General features: G+C 36.1%; 1 protein-coding gene across 2 annotated transcripts in view; it reads right to left on the minus strand.

The window, feature by feature from the left end:
* Positions 1-15,824, minus strand: part of shank3a (SH3 and multiple ankyrin repeat domains 3a) — a 197,664-nt gene that overhangs the window by 96,480 nt on the left and 85,360 nt on the right. The gene's annotated exons all lie outside the window — the stretch shown is intronic.

Here is a 15,824-nt window from a genome sequence, read left to right on the forward strand (position 1 = left end):
TGATTTCATGTGAAAAGTGCCCTGAGATTACTTTGTTGTGATTTGCCAGTAAACAAATAAAGCTGAACTGAATGGGACAAAGTAGGCTGAAAAGTTGTAAATGATCCTATTGAGGCTTCAACACTGCTGACTCACATGTGGCTCCTTTGTACTTCTGATTTGTTCATTGGATATACCTCATCAGCATGGAGCTGTCATATTTATTTAACCTGAGTGACTGTGTTGCAGGAAATATTCATGACTAATAAATCAGACCTGACAGTGTCACAAAGATAAGTAGATAGCCAAGACAGTTGAAACTACTTCATTCAATCAATTACTTGTAAGTACTTTTGAAAATGCAGGAAATTAAGTGAATAACAATGTTAAAAGCACAAAAGCAGAGCATTCTCTGATGTTTCATTACATCATTATATTACAGCTCATCTTAAACTCTGGCTTCAACATTCAGACATTAAAGAGGCTACACTTTCTTGTGTGTAGTCACGTGGATAAACACAAGCATCCTTATCTAGCACAGCATGTTCCTGTTTCTCTCTCCATTTACTTTTGTTGACATTTACTTTATAAAGTCTGGAGCACAATCAAGCAGGCCTTGACCCCCATCTTCCAGATGCTTCATGCAGAAGCCGTCCTGCTGCAGGGACTCTTGTATTTTAATTAGACACACAAAGTGAACAAGAAACACTGAATCAGAAATCTTCTGCCTCCACTCACAGGACAGTTTTTATCCGTAAAAAGTTATACAGCTCTGTTAATTATGCAGATTAATATGCAAGTATTTGTCACACTTAGTGATTTATTGTTTTTTATTTTGTTTTATTTGTGTTTCAGGAAAAATGTGTTACATCACATTGTGGTAAAAATATTAACTTTTTTACTCAAATCACCAACTGAAAATAAAGGGATTATTTATTCATCTGCTTCAGCTGGTGAAGATTAAAATGATGCATCAATTTAAGTATGAAGATGCACCTCAAGTCATTGGCAAAGCGAGGAAACAGAACCTCTTCTTTATTAACCCTCTATAACTCAGAGAGAAACAAGTCAAATGGCTTAGCTAGTATTATTTGCCATTTCATTCTATAATTCATGGATTTATTGCAGAGCATGAGGGTGTAGAACATGTTCCCATTAATTATGCAACACAATGACGAGTGGCAGAAACACATGAAAATGAGGTCGTGAAGCAAAATTTGCAAAAGATTAGTAATTTACACAGTAAAGAAGGAGAAAAGTGAGAAGAACTGACAATAAAAAAAGTTAATAAATAAAAAATAAAAGCAGTAGTCAATTTACAGATTTAGTCCTTTTTATCCTACAGTATTTTATTTGGTGCCCAAGATGCAGGTAGGGCTGTCAGTTACTAATACAAAAACTTTGGCAAGTATTTTATTTTATTTATTTATTTATTTTGCATATATGAACACAGTTCTTATAAACTGGACTATTGTGGATCAAATAGTGAATTTGTTTCAATCTTGTAATTAGAGTACAGTGAACTGAAGTGAATCTGTAAAAGTGCTTTGACTTTTTACACAAATGAAGCAGGATTTAATTTAATTCCTCAAACCAAGGGAGTGTTTTCAACTGTGCTACAGTCCACCCTAAATGAGTTCAATCCAGAAACTTTTGAAGTTCACTGGTATTTTTGAGTTTTGTTCACGTTTCTTCAGGCGTTTTTTCTTTCTTTACCACATGTATTGAAAACATAAGAATCTGATAGCCACAATGGTAATAGTAATATTTAATTAGCCTTGTCCTTACTTATCAACATTTCTGCAGATCTATTACTCTTGTGATATTATGTACAGAATGACATCCCTAAATTATTTCCTCATTTGTGAAATTATATTTTTATATAGTGCATCTGAGTCTTGCACAGGGTAGTGAACCTGACTTCTGATATTATGATATTCTAATATTTCTTTTTATCACAATTATATAACCTTTCTAACTTAAAAATCCTTTATTTAATTATTCATCATCTTATTTGCTTATTCATTTATTTTTCCTACTTTCCTATTGACCTACTCACCAAAATACTCAAATCCTAAACTTACTTATAATTTGGCACAGGACAAATCCAGATAGAAACATCTACTCATAAAAACTAATCAGAAGGTTTATGTTTTTTGTCTCTTTGGTAGTAAATATAAACAGTAAAATAAACAGTGCAAGTATTCTAACATGGATGGACTGTGGATTTTCATTAGAATTAATTGGGATGATTTCATAGAGGAGTGCTTCTGAACTAAAATCAACATTTTTAAAATGTTTATTTACCAGATATTATTACTTAATACCCGATAAGGGTCAAACTGTACATTGGGCTCAGGGACCATCATTACTGCTCTGGTCCTTGAACGGTTATTTCTTCATTATTACTGATTTCTGCATTGTTGGAGAAAGGAATGCACTAAGTGCTATTAAAAGTAGTTCTTTGAAATTTTATAAGGCAAAGCAAAAATATTGAAGGTCCCATATTATACATTTTTTCAACAATTTTATATGGGTGCTAAAGGTCCAAAAGCATTGTTTTCAAAGTGTATTACCCCAAATTCAGCCTTGGTCCTTAATTTCAGCCATTCCAAAAGTGGCTCTAGTGAGCTCTACTGGGAATGGGCTGTTTCTATGTCTGAACCTTTAAATGTTCATGAGTGGTGCCTGTCCACGCCCCTCTCAGGGAGAGGATCCAGCTTTCGCTGGTGCCTGCTCTGTGATTTTAGAGGGCAGGCTCAGGGAGCCAGGGGGGGCGGGTCAATGGCAGTACCCACTATCAAGGGTTGGGGTTATTTCGCTTCATGAGGTCACAAAGAGAAAGATTTCAGACTCACCTGTTTGAGCACACATTCGCTAAAAATTGGAGCAAGCAAGTGAGAGAGGAGACAGAATTTTTTCATTTTTGGGCCTCATACACAGGCTATAAGGACACATATGACTGTTAGAAAAGCTTTAGAAAGTGAATTTTGCATAATATGGGACCTTTAAACCTGGATGATTGAGTATTGATTAATAACTGACAGGGACTGACTGAAAGAAGATGGGCAAAACCAAGTAATTTCCTTTTCTGCAAAGAGGGAAGCACATGGTGGCAGGTGGAAAACTCCTGGACTAGCTATTCTCTATAAGTAAATTAAATCACCTCTTCAGTATGTAGTGTTTGTTTTTGCATTCAAATACTCATTCCCAGCAGAAATGACTAGTTATTCAGCAGCCACAAACAATGTTTCTTTCAAAGAGCCCACAAAAATAAATGAATAATTCTTTATCAGAGTTGTCGAGTTGATTAGTCATGGAAAATAAGAATCCTTTAACTTCTCTTGATGTATCCTGCTACAAAAAACTTGTATCATGACAACTTGAAATTAATGTGCCCTACTTGGCATTGCATGTCCTGTGATGTGACAATTGTGGACATGCACATTACAATACCAATGCTGAAATGATATGCTGTGTAGTCTCTGAAGGTGGTGGGATGGGGTGGGGTGGGGGGGGTATTAGGTTTTGTTCTTTCATAAAAAATTGTTGACTGTAATGCACCAAAATATGTTCATTAGAGAAAGGCAAATGTAAAGAATAGAGAAGGATGAATGAAATTATAGACTTAAAGAAAGCCAACTTCAAATATCCACACATATCCTTTTATCCGTGCCTCTTATGTTAGTATAGCTCACTACATTGCTTGAGGCTGATATGTCTATTGTTTTCTACCAAATGTTCACTGATACACGTTACAAGGGCAGAAACTGTGGATAGTCCAGATTTCAGTGTTGGTTAGGAAACAATAACTGGAATGATGACTGGGAATGTATCTTCCATTTATAATAAAGAACAATATGTGCCAACAGCACAACGTTTTGGCATCAAGAAATAAAGACCGCAGTGAATCCAGCTATAAACAGTCATGGTGCTTCATTAACTTCAGGATTTGCTCACAATAACTGGTATGGAGAGTATGATCATGGTTTGAAGTGTATCATTTGCATCAATGACACGTTATTTGTCATTACATCTTTTAATCAAGATAACCATAATATAAATATAACTGCCTTTATGTGATTTATTTCATTGAAAGCTGTATAAATGTAATAATATAGCTTCAATAACATTATGATGGTGGCTGAATATTTATGTATGTGTGTCACATGAATGCAATATGACATTGGATTTCAAAAATATCTTGAATTTTTTCAGTCATCTCAGCTTTAAACATAAAAAATCAACAAGAAACCTTTTCTGTTGAAATATAAGTCCTTAAATCCACATTTTACTTCCACACCTTTTGCTGATATTTTACCTTTTACAGTGTTACAAACTTGTCAGTGATTGGTAATAATATGTCTATTTGTGTTGTGATAAAGTTACTGTACACATGGGACTTCTATTTTAGATTCAGAAATGGGCACAATTCAAGCAGAATCATGTTTGACTAGGAGCAAACGTGGCTCTACAATAAGTAATAATATAACAGTTTGGAGAAATGAAAAGAAGTAGTTCCAGAAACGGCATTAACCTGTTGGTACCAGACGTTCTGTGAGTGAAACATGACAAATAGATATGTTTATTACTCAGCCTCTCTTCCAAGTACCAACACGTTGGTCACCATAGGAAGGCAAAGATTCTTGGGATGTGAATGATGGATACCATTCCAGGCTGCAATCATAACTGTACACACTTTTTTCAGACCAGTTGCAAATACAATTTATCTTTGAAGTCAAACTGTATTCCAGTGGCAAATGATACTGCAGCAAAAACTGTAACAACCCATTTTAGGCAAAAATTAAAGGATTTTAAGAGGTTAACGGAAAACAGAGTCTGTTTACTTTGGCAGTTTTACAATATTTATTACTGTAACATACAGATTATATATATGGAAAATAAAGTGGTATTAAAAAAGTGAGTTGAAAAGCATACATTAATAATAAAGAATATTTAGGTTTTTTGTTAACGTAAATCCGTAGTCAAGATGAAATCCGAGCTGACAGTGCAACTGTCACAGAGATATGTCTTTTAGCATTCAGCGGGTGTTATTAGATTTTTTATTTTTTTTTTGGTGGTTTCTACTTAAAAAGAACAAAAATTGTTATCAAATCCTGTTACAATTTTAAAAGAAAATATTAATTAACCATTTTGGTTCAATATGAGTGTTTAAATGCCTGAAAGAAACTAAGCTGCAGCACACCACCTTATGTCTGGTGATTCTTTGAGTTTCATTTGTTTTATCTCTGGAATTCATCTAATTCTGCCTCTGTCTACGTCTCTTTAGGCTCCAGCTCACAGCGGGTCTGAGGGAATGAAATCTGCAGATATCCACATTATGTAAAAAGGAAGAAGTTCAATGCACCATGAAAAGACCAATATATATTGAAGATTTGATCCCAAGGAATAAGAGGAGTCTTCTGTGAGAGTAATATTTAACCGTTACTGTATAGCAGCAAAATAAATCGCTGATTAATTGGATACACCCTTAAGCTTAGTGGTAGACTAACACCACAATAAAGCAATGAAGGCTTAAGGATGAAATTTATTGGATTTATTTACACTTGCTCACACACAAACATACACCTACATGCACGCACACACATAAATTAACACTTGACGATTCATGATTTAGCCCAACACACAAATTATATTCATGATCTATGAGTGCATTAAAAAATCACAATCAAAAGATGGCAAAGAGGTGCTGTTACTATAGCAACAGCAAACACAGCATAGGCTATACAATATATCCTATCCTGTGTAATATAAATTCACTTTGATGCCTCACTAGTAAAGGTTTAGCTGTAATCTCGTTTCACATCTTGTTTTCATACTTAAGAAACAGCATAACAATCATAGTAAACCTTTTAATCAATTTTAAGGTAAGGGAACCACTAATATCTGCTGAGAACTCACAGCATGAACACACTACGATGGTTATACTAATAGGTGACCAACTGCTTTCGTACCATGTAAAATCATGTTTAATTTAGTATTAATGCAGTAATGCTGTAGTAATTATTAAATGTGCTTAATGTATCACATCTGTAAATGCAGATCTTTGAAAAATGTCTTCTTATAAAATAAAAATGACAACTAGGAGAACTTAATGTCTGACCACTTGCCTGACCACTGGGTGGAGGTCCATCAAATTTTAAGCTTACAAACAAATTACTACATCACAATTACTGGAGTACATATTACTCTACATTACAGGCATCCACATAAGAACAGTGTCAGGAAGGTACTTGCTTATTCCCACCATTAAAGTAACTTGGATAAAGTGCCTGTCTCCTGAGTCATAGCAGGGATGTGTTTGTCTCTAACCTCTGTAGCCCGGTCCCTGGTAGCTCTTTCTGAACGCAACAGCATGGTTCCTCCTGAGTAATCCTTTTCACAATTACTGGAACAATACTGTTTCAGGCCGGTCTAATATCTAGTATTCCTCCCGATGAAGTAAAGTTTGGATAGGCAGAGCAGTGAAAGCTTTCTAAGAGTCTGCTAAAGGCTGGAACAAAGCAGGGTAAAGCCACAGCCTCTTTCCCACTCAACAACACAGTCACAAACTTGCAGAGCACAGGGTTATTGTATGGCACCCCACAATGCCTTCTGTTGTACAACCACAACCAATTTCATCCACACTGCTGGCCACACAGGCAGGATATTTTTACACCATTGTCTCTTCCATCAGGACAATGGACCTTTACTTGCCAATCAATAAATGAAAAAATGGGAACAACTTTGTTTATGACCAGATGGAATTGCACTCACAGGCAAAATCTGATCTTTATAAAAGCCAAATGTTCATTTAAAACCAAGAGGGACACACTATGTTGTCAAATAATCAGGTCTACCAGCTGTAAAATAAAATATGTTGGTCTGAAGCAAAATTGAGCTTCCAGCCACATTTTGGCACAAATATAACTGTAACACACTAAGAACAAAGATAGATGATGGGCTGGTTAACTATGAAAGAAGTTTGGTTAAAACTGCATTTTAATTTTACATTTGGCTACTGCAAAACTACTTTGACATATACCCCGAACATCATAGAGGGTGTGTCTGACAGAAAAACTCAGTATACCAATAAAATTTCGGTTAAATAATTCCAGCATATGAAAGAAACCTTTATTATTGTTTGTATGCATGACTGTCATTTTGTGTGTTTGTGTTTGTAAGCAGGGTGGTCAGAGAGGATGGGGGGAATGCATGCTGTCATCAGAATCAAAGAGTTCAAAGAAAGAAAAAGCTGAATCAGGTCCAGTCATGTGCTTTCAAACTGACCCTAGGACGCAGGGAGGCAGACAGAAGGGGGGCAGAATTGGAGGATGGAATGCAACTAAAAAGAGGTAAGCTGGAGCTCAACCAAGTTGAACTTAAGCCAAAATACAGCAAAACTTAAAATAATGCAAAAAAAAAAAAAAGGTCTTTGCCTACCTTTGACCCTTGGCTGAAAAAATGCCTTTTCAAACAAGAGGGGGGCAGCCAGCACGCTTCAGTAATGACTCTTACAACTCTATTGTACTTCATGCCTCTGGCATCCTGTTTAATATCTATTCAAACAACCTGACCTAGAATGATAAGTGCCCAGAAAGCAGGATGTATAAAAACATTTTGTTGTCATTATTGTTTGTTCTTGGTCAAATCGACTTAGCAATGTAACGTTGACTCAACACTTAAGACTTTACCAGAAGTACAGTTGTGATCGGGTGAAGTGAGTGGATGAATGGATGGCTGGATTGATGGACAATACACTTTTAGCCAGAAACATCAGCATTATTAAGAGCTGTCTAGTATATCCCATTAGATCTCAGACACATGTGCACACATTTAGGTCATCATTCCTTTCCCAAAGGCCCAGCAGCTGGTCTACTCAGTTCCCAGATATTTACAGAATCTAGTTCAAACAAAAGGTGATGCTACAGTGTCCCAACCTAAGATGTGCTGCTGCCATAAGATTCATGATGAGCTCATATTTGTAATTATTTTTAATTTAAGATACGGTGGAATGGCTAATTTAAACCTTCAAGTTTTCATAGTTTTATTCAAATACAATATTGGTTGATTAAAATTTGCACATCATAGCATTCACCTTTACATTGTACACACCTTAACTATTTTGGCATCTGCTATTGTGTGGAGTTGGCAAAACAGAGTTGATTATCATCAAGAGACTTTTTCTATATTACTATATTACTGAAGAAAATCGTTCAGACCACTTTTAATGTGACAATACAGATGTAGGTAAGACTTTCAGGCCTGATTCATTTTTTAGGGTATCAATTAAAATTACACCACAAAGTTGTGTTAGACAAATGCACGGAAATTATTTCCTTGAATGAAAACAACAGAAGCCACAGAAATAATGTTGACTACAAGTAGAAACTACACAGAGCTTACTGGGCGTATTATCAACAGCATGGGGCTACAGATTCTACATGGCCTGGTTTCAAAGCATGCTCAACTCAACAGAATCAATTTTTTTTTATCCATCTCATCACTGTTTCCCTCACTCTTTCTCCCAACTCACCCAGTTTAAGTAAAAAATAGTATGGAAGGCAATGCAGAGACTAAAAATATTAAAGAAGTGCTATAATTTTCAATGAAATTACTTTTACTTGGCATAAAAACAGGATTAAAACAATATATAACTTTGCTCAATGTGTAGTTTAAATGGCTGTTACGTATGGTAACTGAATTTTTTGAGCAAATAGAAATAACAGAAAGAACATGCTGTTAAGCTCTGCTTTTTAATAGCCTATAAAATCATTACATAATGAATCAATAATTGACCTAATGGTGAAATGACAGCTACCCAGATGTACAGCAGGTCCTAATCAGGCTTTCTGCAGGACAACTCACTGAAAGGTGTCTCGCGCTGAACTCTTCTTTCCAGAGGCTGACAGCTCCAAGATGCTGAGTACTCTCAATGTAGTTATTACTTAGCATCATAACTTCATTACTGTGCCCTAACTTTTGTATCATTGCCAGCATTTTGCAGCTTATTATATGACAGGCAAAACACACACACACACACAAAGTGATGCCACATGCAGAGAATCTGACATAAAGACCATAAGGTAAATGTTTTATGTATGTTCTCTGACAGGTCTTTATACATATAGTCATGTTCATGCACCTGTACCTACATTAGAGTACAATGCTGTCACCTATGAACACACATACAAACAGAACAGATTTGGCCTTGCTTACTCAGAAACCCTAAAGCAAAACCCTTTTATTCACAGTGTCTGGCTGAACACAAACTTAACATACCCACACAAACATACAGAAAACACCACACAGATGCAATCACACAGTGTAACACAGTAACCGAACCAGAGTACAGAAAAACATTAGCATTCTGCCAGGGTTTCAGATAAGACTGCACCAGCTCTTCATACAGACAACATGCAGCAGAGCATAACAACAGAACGAAGCCACTGGGAAAGAGAGAAGAGCATGGACAGGTAGTGTCAGGGATGGGTTGAGTAGGGTCTGTGAATAAATGGATAGAGTATGAAACAGCAAAACAGAGAGAGAATAGCATGTGTTAACACTTGAGTTGACGGCATGAAAATAAAAAGATGATGAGAACAATTGGGGGTACCTTACTATTGAGCCTGGCCTTCCTGGCTTCTTTAGTTTTTCTTCCCTTTTTCTCAGCTCGTTGTCCCCTGCTCAGAACGGATCCCATCTCACACACACATGGGGACACAACCCGTCACACTCGTAGTCCCGTAGGTCAGCTACAATTTGAATGCCACAACATCCTCCACATGGCCATTTCCAGCCCCTCCTCCTTCTCCTTTACTCTCTTCTTGTTATCCTTCTCTTTCACTACCTTTTGTCCAGTCAAAGTTCATGTGCACACTCACATGGTCATTCATACAAACACTCTTCCAAACCAATGTGCACACACTAACCCCTGTGCATACACAGACAGACGGAGAGATGGTAAAGGGTGAGTTTGCAGGATGTTGGAAAGAGCATAGAGAGAGTGGCGAGAGAGGGAGCTGAAGAGGGAGGGAGATCTGAGGGAGGAGAGAAAGGGAAACCCAGACGAGAAAAGCACAGGACGAGTGGGTGGGGTGATTAATCAGCTCAGAACGAGGATATCCAAAGTGAAAGTAAATATAGAAAAGAATGAGAGGAATAAAAATATGTTATAGCAGTGTTATTAAATAAATGGAAAAACTGTAGAGGCTTTTTGACTACATTCATGATTTTGATTTAGCATCTTGGTGTTCCTGAAAATATTATCATGATTAAATACACAACAATTTATGAAATGACCCCATTCACACACCTCAACATGCTCTGCATGTGTGGTTTAGATGCACATAGCCTCTAACATCAAAAACAACTCCCTCAGTTTCTGTCAAACTCCATACAACTAAGAAAATCCCAAATTTCGTGTCTGTATGTGTATTTGAACAAGTAGTGAGTGTTCTCACGTCTAGCCGGGTGTCTCTTCAGCTTCTTTCGTCAAAGGACAACATTTCTCTTCCTGTTGGAGGGGGGTTATCCCTAAACGTGACTTTAAGTGTGAGGGATTCCCCACTGGAAATATCTTCTTATCCTGTGTCATGCAGCTGTGTGTGTTTGTGTGTTTTCATTTAATTTCAAAATTTATTTCAAACATGTTCTTTTATTACAATGTTGACATCTTTACATTTCATAACACAAAGCTTCAGTGTAGGGGAAATGGCATTATTGATAAAAAAGAAAAAAGTGTATTTGAACTTAAAGACAAAACATAAAATTTTAACACTCAAATATGTTATAAAAATGCACAGCTACATTTAATGTAGCATCTTTTTTATTATTATCCCCCACAAATCCAAGCTAACAAAAATGCAGCAAAATGCTGTCACTTGTCAGAAATACTAAACAATGTCCTTTATTTTTTACCCAAAGAGCAAGCACATTTTTATTCTTTTATAGGGTTTGGGATTTCACAGTGCATATAAGATAATGGCACATAAGACATGCCCTCGCTGCACCATTGTGCTCTGTGACCACATTATTAAATAGTGCATTACTAAATGCTCTCTAATACTGTTTAGCCTCAAGCTTTCTTTTGCCCCCATCTCTTGTCGTCTCTATAGCCAACATGCCTTTGGCTTTCATTCTTAACTATACAGCAAACCCATCTGTTTATCCATCATTCCAACTGATTTTACACTACATACACAATGTCTAGTAAATATTCGCCATTGACCGCAAAGGTATAAATGGTCCAGTAAACTTTAGAGTGTATGTCTGTTAATTCCTCATAAAATCACACACATCTGCACCGATGGGTCCCCGGGGTAAGTGTAGGCATTATTACTAAGCTCCTATTAAAAAAAACGCACCATGAACATTGTCAGGCGCTGCTCATTGACTGTAATACTGTGAACACAGACGGCCTTTGTGGAAGAAGTTCAAGAGGAAAATTTGTTTTTGCATGTTAAACAATTACCCAGTCAGTTTGAATAAATTATCTAAAAGACAACTCATAAAAAAATGGTTTATTTATATATTTTTTTATTTACTAAAAACCCTCTATCATACAGCTAGAAAGTCAACTGTTCAGCGGGCATACCCAACAAATGGCTAACTAGCTTTACCAAACACCTACATATGCATACACACCAAAAATAAATAATTTAATAAAAAAGAAAGAAAGAAAAACTATAAATTTTACATTACGTTGCCATGTCTGCTAATCCAGGACAATGACAGGGTGAAGAGGTGTGGTTCAGCAGGGCAAAGGGAAAATGAATGGCAAAATCCCATCAACTATGACCTAATTTTAAACTTTAGCCTGCAGCCAATAAACTCTATGGTAGCAAAGTAGGCTAATGCTTGACCTCTGCCTTGCATTGCAGCTTGCTGTGGGATGAACACTGCGACTGTGAGTCAACTAGTACAAGCTTTTCCTCTTGACTCCTTAAGTCACTACGTAACGGGAGAAAATATGACATTTAGAAAAAATACAGAAGGAAATAAGGATCATTGTGCAATTACATTGTCAAACTTGTTAAGTAAAAATAAATGTTTGCTAAACTAAGCACAGGAGAATATTACTTTTTTGACACAGAGAAGCAAAATAACTTCTTGCAACTGTAATAAATTTACAATTTTGAGACTTATTCAGTCTTAGAATTATAATTAATTATAGTACATCATGCAATCACATGAGTTCAGCTACATCTGGATGGACTTGTTTAGATCACAGATTGTGATTTGATTCTCAAAGATGGTTAGATAATCTCATAACAAGATTGCCAAACCCTCCTGTATATAACTTATAACTATCACTGTGTTTATGTGGTTTTGTGTTTTTAGAAACACACACATTTAAGAAACTAAATATACTACAGTCCCTATTGGAGCTTGTTAAGCTGAACTGCCACCGTTATCTTCCCCACTAGGCTGCTATCCTGGATTACTCTTTGTTAGAACATAAGTAGCTCCAACAACATGGTGCTCTTAGCAGCACATTTACACATTTACCTTTCCACTCGGACAGTGTTTGCTGCAAGGAGATGCACTCTCTTCTTCACCATTTAAAATTTTTACCTGTTCTATTTTTCCTGACCTATGTGGCAGGTCAATAACCACAAATTCCATCTTTTATGGATGATTTATTCTGTCAAATTATTACTGAAATTGCAGCTGGACAGAACCTTTGTTGCACATGTCCGTTAAGCAAAGTCACTCGTACTTCGCCATATCAAAGTACAACAGGAGCATTTGTAGCCCTTCGCTCCAGAGAGGGAAATATCTGAAAGTATGACTCATCCTTTCTCATTACTGCTTCTCTGTTCCCCCTTCTCATTCAGTATTTCCCATTCTGTTTGTCTCTGACTCTTTTATCAAAAGTAAAGTTGCAAACCTTTTATCGTCAACTGAATATAAACCAGAACTCAAGAGTTCCCTCTCTATCTGGTTTAGTCATTTTCAATAACAATTTAAAACATAATCATACTTTTTGCTCTGTTTGTGACCAGTCCGTTATTACAAAGATCCAAAGACAGAAATGATTTTTCCAACTCTTCTGACTGATTTTCACATGCTACATTTTGGTACCTACTTTCCTAATGTCCTAATGTTTCCTAATAAATTTCCGACTTATTCTTGAAATATGTCTTGCGGACCCTCATCAACCCTGATAAACAGAGATGGAAAATTTCTGCAAAGACAATGTGACCACATCATCATTAACTGTGCAGCTTAATATTTCTACATAAATGGTAATGTAAAATACTATGATAGTTTTATAAGCTATATACACAAGTACTCCGGTACAAGAAAATGTATAACTTTTAAAGCCCCACAACTTAACTTTGGCAGATTATTGCCCCTAACGAAGGCCAGCATGACATCCTGTCTCTTTGAGCTCAGAGAAGATGATGTAATAAGCCATGGTGCACATTGAAAGGAGCAGTGCGTTGACCTCCTGTTGCTGGTGTGACACATTGCCGTAAAGCAACATGATGTCAAACAAGCTGTGCGGTTTGTTAGCCATGGGCTGCTGCAGGGCAACAACAGCTCCAGGAATGTACACAATGCATGTCAGTGTAGCAGCAAAATGGGTCAGAAGCACAAAATTTGAAGGTTGGAAAGTTGTGTTAATTTAAGATCGTTTTAGTTACACATGAATGGTAAATGGTGTAAATGGTAACTATTACCATTAACATAAGAAATAAATAAAAAGCTAATAAACAATTTTGAAGCGGTTAATTTTCTGTTGGTATTTAGATTTCTTCCTCAAACTATAATGTTAAATTTAACAATAGAACCTAATTTTCTCATGGGATATGCACAGGGCCCTCACTACAAAGCTAAATCAGAAATAAGCCGTTAAACTGCTCTCAAAAGCATGAGTCTATTAACTGGGGGAGAATCACATTTAAGAATATTAGTCACACATGAAGGATATAAAGGCTTACCCTGTCATCAGACCTTTGCTATCTTTTCATTAGATTATCATGTGAGGCAGCATTTTAAATGTTTGATTACTAAAAAAGCTATTGAAGCGATAATAATATTAGCTTTTATATTCACCAATGTAAAAAAAAACACACACATGAAAAAATGTTTTAATTTTCAACATTTTTATAAATATGAGCTCTTCAATAATTCTCTATTTCCCACCACAGGCCCTCACTAAGCATTAGTTTCAGTAAGTTAATCATCTGCCTGGATGCTGGTTCTTCATTATTTACAGAGTCAAATAATAATGTCCAAGCAATAGACTTTGTGAACAGAAGACATTTTTGACATGTCATTTCAGAAAATGTGCGGGTGAAACATTCATGGCTTCATTCCACCACGAGGAGGTCCTGCTGTTGTGCGTGCTGGTTCGCCGTCACTGTTTAGTGGGACACTTCTGGCAACTAAGCCGTCATTAGCGACATTAATTCCATCTGTGCTTTTTCCATTGTGACAAATTAAAATGTCTGCTGTAAAAACTTCTTCCCTCAGTCTACCAGGTTTTATAGACGGCTCTGCAAACTTACTGAGCTGCTCTACATCCTTCACTTCTTTGTCTGCATTTCTGTCCACCTTCCTGCCCATAAACCAATATCTGGAAGAGTTAGCCTGTTGGATTTGTTTACTAGTTTGTACTGCCTTTTTGTTGCTGTCTATAAGCCTGCTGATTAACTGAGTAAAGCCTAAGTTTTACTGTAGCTGCCCGGCCTTCTGCTGTTTGTTCACATCCAAACAATAAACACAGAAATGTTTTTCACACAAATTTTGAGATACATAATTTATCAGTACGACTATATACTCATTTTAGCTTTGATTCAGGCTGCAATTAGACATCCACTGCCTTCGAATTATGCTGACATAAAACAAAAAAAGATCAAAAACAGAGCATCATTTGCATCACGGAGTGTTTCTGTTTTGTTCTTAAGTTTAAATTACCCCCTTAATGCATAACGTCACAAGTTTGCATCAAACAACTTATGGCGTTTGTTTATTTTATGTCTTTATATCTAGTTATTATGTTTTATTTCTTTATTTGTTTTAATTCACTCTTATTTATGCTTTTTTTTCTATATTATTTTATGATTAATCTTTTTTCTTTTATTTATATTAATTTATTTAATATTAAACTGTAATTAATTTTGTTTCAGTCTCTTTTTTATTTTTATCCAGATCTTTTCCTTGTATTTAGTTTTATTTATTTTATTTTTTTTATTAATTATTAATTAATTCAGACATTAAAGGGTTAACACAAAGAAAAAAACTGGATATTTTTCTTTAACTAGGTATGATCAATACAAGCCTGGGATGACACGTGTGACTAGAAATAAGTGAAACTAAAATCACTGTGTTTTACACGTCAAACATTTTTGTGACAAAACAGGTCAGAACTTTAACTGCAACCTTCTTCCTAAACATGTATTAAAAACTTGATCAAAAATAAACAGAAAAATAACTTCACTACTACTCTGTAAATTTCCAGCAGCTATAACAAATAGAAAGTCAACAGATACTCAACGTCATGCAAAGGCACAAAGCCAACTTAACCGTACAGGAAACACCTCAAACACATTTCCTATCAGTCACAGAGGACCTGTTGCCCTTGCAGTCAGCACTTTGATCAACATCAATCCCTCTAGCATCAAGTACTGCACTGTGGTAGTATGTGAAAAGTGGCATTAAACAAAGTATGCTACCAAGGTTTTGCTTTTTGTGACATAACTAGTGTTAACAGACAGATTAATACAAGAAATCAGCTCCCAGCCCAACTCCACACTTCATGCCTCAGACAGCACAATCCACCACCACTATAGCACAGAAACGGTCAAAACTAAGAATCAATGCAAAGGAGAACT

The sequence above is a fragment of the Melanotaenia boesemani genome, chromosome 10 (genome assembly GCF_017639745.1).
Source record: "Melanotaenia boesemani isolate fMelBoe1 chromosome 10, fMelBoe1.pri, whole genome shotgun sequence".
Classification (NCBI taxonomy): domain Eukaryota; kingdom Metazoa; phylum Chordata; class Actinopteri; order Atheriniformes; family Melanotaeniidae; genus Melanotaenia; species Melanotaenia boesemani.